Source organism: Furipterus horrens, unplaced genomic scaffold, assembly GCF_987537825.1.
Source record: "Furipterus horrens unplaced genomic scaffold, mFurHor1.1.pri manual_scaffold_2, whole genome shotgun sequence".
NCBI classification, from domain to species: Eukaryota; Metazoa; Chordata; class Mammalia; order Chiroptera; family Furipteridae; genus Furipterus; species Furipterus horrens.
Window position 1 is genome coordinate 103,531,958 of NW_028327172.1, and position 7,796 is coordinate 103,539,753.

Sequence of the window (7,796 nt, forward strand, 5' to 3'; positions counted from 1 at the left end):
ATTTATAGACCCTGAGTTTATAAAAGAAAAGAGAGAGAGAGACCAAAACACAGAAACTTTTAATCTATGGCTCATATAAAATCAGTTTACGTAGCTTAGATATTGTAAACTCATTACACTCTACTCCAAAACCTAAAATCAAAGCAAGTTTAGTTCATAATATATGTTTTTTAGTAAGTTGCCACAACTTAAAAACTGAAAGATTTCATTGAAAAATATGGATTTATGACATCTCTTGAAATCTCTGGGGATCTGGCAACACTAGGGCAATATTCTGACCTAGTGGCTGCTTTAGATGGTTTGCTCCTTCTAGATGGCCTTACACATACAAACACACACACACATACACAGCTTCCATTCACTACCCACCTGGGTCTTATAGCATTTAAGTTTGTGTTCCCTGAACTATATATCCAAACATAATTGGAGAAACTTTATTCGCTTCAGCTCTGTCTCTATTCATCTACCTCAGTCCCTTATCCTAATCCAAGCCACTGTCAGGCTCCTAGTGAGCCACTGCAGTAACCCCCAAAATGTTCTTGTTCTAGGCTGCCCTCCATGCACAGGTCTGGCTGTATTAGCCTTTGTATCCATTCTTTGTCTTTCACTGACTCATATAGCCTGCCTGCATTTCCTAGACACTCATGGTGCCTTTTGATTGGGTTCAGCCAATGGGAGGCACTAGAGGGAACTGGAGGATGGGAGAAAGGGTGGAGCCAAAGTATTTGCATCCCTTCCTGTCTGCCTGATGCAGTGTTTCTCCCATGACTCCAGCTCCTGGAGTTCTCAAACAGCCTACCTCTGTTGCTGGGAATACCCTCGTACCACTCAGCATCCAATAAGAAAGAGATGAAACATTTTAAAAAGACAATTTGAGGTGAATTTTTCTACAAAAGGATTATTTATAAAGATTTAGTTGTAGAGGAACCATAAGATAGAGGGCTTAGTACTCATAGACCCACTGAGGAGAGTTCTGTAGAATCATCCAGATTGTGAGGAGCACACACCTTCAGGCAAGGGAGACAGCCAGCTGAAAAGAACTGAAGGAGCCAAGGGAATAAAATCCCTAAGGTGGCTTTCCTCCCTCCTCAGGCTTTCTTTCCTGGGAGCCTACTGGCATTGTTTTGGGCCAGTAAATCTATATAAACTCAGGGGAGAGGGAGTGTTTTTGTAAGGTGTTTAACGTTTAACAGCATCCCATTAGATGCTGTGACAATCAAAAATGTCTCCAGATACAGTCAACTGTCCCCTGGAGATCAAAATCACTCCCCAGTTGAGACCACTGAGTACAACTACCTGTTTTGGTTCACTCAAGTCAGCCTTCTGGGGCAAAGGGAAGGGTGGAGAAAGGTGGAGAGTGAATCTAGAGGAGCAAATGGAAGATACTCAGCATGACTCTTGACCCCACCTTGAAGAAGTTCTTACTTGCTGTGTGACCTTGAGCAAGGAGTTTAAACTTAGTTTTCTCACTAGTTAAATAAGGATAATAATACTAATACATACTCCATAAAAGATTGGAAGAGTCCAAGCTCTTCTAAGAAGTGTTGCATTTTTACTCTATGTCAAGCTGCCAGCAGTTGGCAAATCCATTAGCCTTTTAATGGTGCTTCTGCAATATATGGACCTGGGCAAAAATGGCTGTCAAAATCTCCCAGCTCTCTGAGCAATCTTTCACCAGGCATGGGGTGAACCTAACCTCCATTCTCTCATTAACTCTTTGAGTCTTCCTTTTCCACTCAGTGTATGATAGGCAGGTAAATAAATAATTTATGAACTCAATTTCCTTCCTGGGTTTTATCTTTACATTTTTTTATGGAGCATCTTAATGTCAGAAGAAAAATACATATTAATGTCATGAAGAATATGATCAAAGTGTGAATCAGTAAAATAAAAAACTGTTACTATATTTTTATGTCAAGATAAAATACTAACCTAAAATAATTAAATTAAAACACCTAGATATAACTTCAAAACCTAGAAATTTGGCTATTTTCTAATAGAGAATAAAATAATATTCCCTTCTTCAATTTATTTATTTTATCTTTTAAACATAGATTTGATACAGGTAGAAGATGCAGGAAATTTATTTCCAAAAACAAGTATATGTATACCATTACAAAGAGTTGGGTGAAGTACTAAGACTATAACAAAAAATTTTCAAAGGCTTAAACAATCATGAATAGAAATGTGAGAAACGCTCACAATAAAAACTGGGACACAGGACTTGAGCAGTAAAGCGAGGCCTTTATTCACGAGTCTGCAGAGCTGGGCTCACCTTCATAGCCACGAGAATGTGTGCACCAAGTAGACAAAGGAAAGTGGTTTTATAGTCTTAGCTTCCCCACCCTGAAATTGCCACCTTAAAGTGATCATCTTTTCCACCCTGAAATTGCCACCCTAAAGTGATTATCTTTTCCACCCTAAAGTGATTATCTTCTCCACCCTAAAATTGCCACCCTACAGTGATTATCTTCTCCACCTTAAAGTGATTATCTTCCTTGCCCTAAAGTGAGAGCAATTAGCTTCCCTGCCCTAACGCAACTAGATCCCTCTCCCCTCTCCTTCTTCCCTGTTTCTCCATTATTGGTTACTCCAGAGTTACAATCTAACACGGTTATCTAAATGCCCCTTCTGTAGTTTGTAGATATGCCAGTGCTGTCAGCTCCCTTCTCAAGAGATCCTCTAACTACATTTGCCCTTAAGACCCTTTAATTACATTTGCCCTTTGTTACTAATGACTTTTTACTGGTTTGGGAGTCACTATGTCCTTATTTCTAACAGAAATGACATAATTTACCTCCCATACATAGTTGAAATGTAAAAAAGCAAATGTGTGTGACTGAAGCACATAATAATTCTAAAGAATTAAATGATCTAGTTTATCTTCTCTGATTAATTTTTAATTCTCACATTTCTTTGCTTTAATTTATCAGCAACATAGAAGACATACCATTTCTTTCATCATTATATCCCAAAGTTTCATGGACTAGTTAGCATTTACTAGTTTCTAAAATACACTTAAATATTATAAACATTGGACAAATACGAAAACTTTTCTCACCCTCATCACTACTTTGTTTATCTGGGCCATTTCTAAAATGCAGAATGTTAGCTTTGATTTTGTCATCAGATTGTTCATTCATTTAACAATTTTTACTGAGTTCCTCCTATGTGCTACATATCAAGAGGTGGAAAAATAGCAAGAACAAGCTCTGAATACATAAAGATTACATTACAATTTTAGGGACAGAAGAGACAGGTATTTAAGCAGAGAAGTTTGTGTAGTCATGGCAGAGAGAATAGCAAGTACAAGAACCTAAGACCTAAGACAGGACAGAGCTTGTTTCATTCAAAACACAGCAAAAAGGCCAAGGAGGAAATAGGAAAACTGTAGGAAATGAGGCCAGAAGGTAGCCAGAAGGCATGGTAGGGACTTCGTATTGTATACTGTGTCAAATATCCCCTGGACAAGCCATGGAGGTTGAAAGCTGGGATATGACAGGGCCTTATTCACACTAAAGACCCACTCTGGGAAAAGAAGGTATGTGGAGACCAGAGTCTAGATGGAAAAAAGTAGAGACAAGGAAACAAATTAGCATGTTATTTGTTGAAGCAAGAGATGATAGGGCTACTGGTCAGGATGGTGTTATAGGTAAACTCACTCTCACATCCTCCAACAACCACACCACAATTACAGCTAAATTATAAAACAACTATTATTCAGAAATGCCTGAAATCTAGGTGAACAGAAGTCCTACAACTAGGAAATTAAAGAAGAAGCCACATTGAGACTGGTAGGAGGGATGGAGACACAAAATAGGCTGGTCCCACACTTACACGTGGTGGATAAAAGGATAACAATCAGGAGGGATATGTCAGCTGCAGAAGTCCTCCCTGAGGAGCAATGGATCCCATTCCTATACCAGGCCCCCCAAGCCCGGGGTCCCAGTGCCAGGAAGAGCAGTCCTCATAACTTCTGGCTGTAAAAACCAGCAAGAATTACAACTGAGTAATATGAAGGGCTGCTGGTATCCCAGGTGTTCCTCTTAAAGGGCCTGTACATGGACTTTTTTGGACTCACTCACTCAGACTCACTCACTCTGAGCTCCAGTACTGGCGCAGCAGCACAAAAGGCACCAGGGGTGGGGAAAATCTGAATTGTCTGGCATTGGGACAAGGACTGGAGGGGGAGCTTTCTCCCAGAAAAAAAGTGTTTGCTGGGGCCATTGGTTTTCTTCTGAACCCTTCCCCCACAGAGCCAGCAGGCAGGCAAATATCTGAGACTCCATCAACCTGCCTAACACTGTCCTCCCCACCCTGGTAATTCCCTGAGACTTCACCCCACCCAACTTGCAGGCCCACTGAAGCTGTTTCCAGTGGCTTTTCTATACAAAAGGCCTGTCTTGGCTCATACTTCACTTTCCTAAAATTTCTTAAACATGCAGCATCTGGTCTCAGCATGTCCCCCATGTATATCACAAAGTGGCTTCTGGCCTGGCATTAGTGGCGGCTAGGCTTGGTTCTTAGCTTGGCTTCTCATGGGCACCTCTAAGCCCAGCACAAGTAGCAGCCATCTGCAGATCATTTTGTACCTCATGCTAGGTAGCCCCAGGTGAGACAGGTGGAGGTTGAGCTTGGCCTGTGCCTCCCTTGAGGCCCCAGAGCCAGCACACCCAGTAGACAGCTTCAAATATGCTGAATGCCATCCATCCACTTCCACATGCAACACACTCGAGGAGTGGACTCAGTGGGCACCAGAGCTCTGCTGAAATGAGTCCTGCTCCATGGCATCAGCCCCTGCCCAGCTGATCCTCCACAATGGTAATATCCAGTCCTTCCAGTCAATTGGCCTAGGGGATAATACTTCCCACTGGCATGCCAACAACAATCAAGGCTCAAATAACAACAGGAAAGTGCACACAAACCACAAAGGTGTTACACCTAGAATGCTAAGTTAGGGTGAATGGGGAGGCTGTGCCCCTGCACCCTACAGGACACCTGCTACATGAGGCTACTCTACCAAGCCTGGGGGCATAGCCATTCTACCTAATACATAGCAACAAACACAGGGAAGACACCAAAATGAGGAGACAAAGAAACATGTCCCAAATGAAAGGACAGACCAAAACTGATTTTTTAAAAATTCTTGCAATGACTAATGTGTCAAAAAGTATTGCAAAGCTTTTTATTTCTCTGAAATTTTGCAATTTGTTTGGCATCTCACTTTTGTAGGCAGATCTATTGCAATGGTTTTCAATCCTATCCAACCCAATATACACTTTTAATAACAAATCTTTTCTCACCCTCCTTTACTACTATGGAGTGAAGTTTATAGATAATGAAACCTACCTACATATACAATTTCAAAGAAGCAATATGTCTCAACTATGAAATAAAAGAGAAATAAAAGTCCATGCATATACCAAAATAATATGCATTTCAATATTTAAATTCTCAGGCATAGCTTCACTAGGAAAAAAGAGGTGCTTCTTTTCCATTGTAATGAATAAATTTGGATTTAAGAAAAGGCAACATTCAATTAAATACTGTCTACCTTTCTTCTATATGTTTTTCATTTTAAAATAAGGGATAAAGAAATACATTCAGAATTGAATCTATGAGAGAGAGAAGTTCTTTAAAGAAATTCAACATCTATAATTGCAGAATGATTCATTTTATCATTTCAAATTCCACAAGTGATATTGCCTTCAGTAACATATTTTAATGCTTTATCAACCCCTAGTAACACTGAAAACATAAAAAGATTGTATAAAATCTTTCTTCTATTTACACAGTAATCAGATTGCTAGAAAATTTAGTATGTATATGAAAGCCATGATAAAATAATAGAGGTTTGTCACCTGTGAAATATTTGGCAGTCACACTGAACACAGGACAATCTTTCATTATATGGTTCTGGCCCACAATGCACAACATCTAGCCTCCTTCATCCCAGCCATTAAAGGGTCAATTGGACCCCTAATCATTGTAACACCCAATAAAGACAAAAACAAAAAACAAAAAAAACTTCAAAATATCTCCTGGGGGAGTGTGACATATTCCACTGAGAATTACCAATCTATTGTCTCATGATGCCTAGAACCAAACTTAAACGTAAATCCGTGAAGAGAGAAAAGGAAGTACATTATTCCCTCACTTATTGCGGGTATTACGTTCTAGACCCACCCACGATAGGTGAAAATCCGCAAAGTAGGAACCTTACACTTATTTTAGCATTTATATGTATTTTAAGACTTTATAAACCCTTTCCACACACTTATAAACTGTTCCCAGTCCCTTATTAACCTTTCCCACTCCCTTATTAACCTTTTCCACACTTTTATAAACACTACTTATGTTCTTAAACATATTCTACACTCTTAAACCTACGCAACTTTAACAACATATGTATACAGTACCACAAAATCCCGTGATATCATGAAAAATCTATGATAAGTAATTAAATATAATATTTTTTTAAAATCCCGCGATACAGTGAGGCTGCGATTAAGTGAACCACGATATAGAGAGGGACTACTGTATAAAAATCTTTTGAGAAGAGTTTTTTTTTTTTAAAAGGAAAAATCTTGACCCAGAGAATAATTTTGTGTAGTTCACCGTGACTAGATGCTCCCACCAGAAGATTAAGGCTAAATCAAGATGCCTGTTATTTCCCTCTTAATTAGCTATACCTAATTTCTTACATACATTTTTTTTAAAACACTTTCTAAAGAATAGAAGGTGATGATTAGACTGATGAGAAAAATCAACTTTTAAAAAGAGAACTATAAAATTATGTTTTCTTTGCAAACTCATGTGACCAAAAATGCTAAATATTTGAGTTAATTATGTCTGTGCTATTGATTTTCAGATATTAAAGTTCTCCCTGGCCAGGTTACAAAAAATTTGCTTTCATTATCTAGTTGAAATGCCTAAGCAGGTGCTTAAAGCTGAAGGCATATTTATAAATAGTTGTGCCCATTGTTAGGAAAGAAGAAAATATACCCCTTTGTATAGCTGCTTTATGTGATTGGTTCTTATTCAGAAAATCAAAGTGCAAATTATGAAAGGTTTAACTGACATCTACATGCACACACACACTAATATGTTTCAGCATATTCTTTGTAACCTATTATAAGGGAAGCAGGGGGTATCTCTTACATCTTATAGTCTCTAACAGTCAGCTACTGTGAGCTACTCACCATGAAGATGCGTTCTGCGCAAACAGATAAAACCTCATCTGTGTCCTTACATAAATGTCCTCTGGTATGAAGACAAGAATTAAAACAGTGTTGCCTGCAAGCTAGCCCTGAGTCTGTTCTTTTAATTTCACCATTGACTTCATTATAACCCTAGAGAAACCATTATTCTCTTCATTGCTCTGGAACTAGTGATTCTAACCATGTTAGCTTTGTTATCCAAAAGTACTAGCAACTCAGCACTGATGTACATGATAGCAGATGTTCTATGTGTGTTAAGGCCCCTTGTAGTTCCTCCAAGGCATTCCAATATTTAGTGCCCTCCAAAACACTTAGGGCCAAAAAGCCACTTACTACTCTTCAATCCTTGTGATTACATTATCCTTGGTGTCTCCTTCTGTTTGATTTTTTGGGAGATTGGCTCTCAGAGCCTATGCCACACAATTGCTCCCTGAGAGGTTTTATTATTTTATCTATTTATATTACCAATGCAACCTTTCTGAAAATGTTGGAATATTGTTCAGGAAAGACCCTTTTGTCTTCTCCATATTTCAACTCATTTTCAGACATGAAAGCCTACAAATTATTTATGAAATT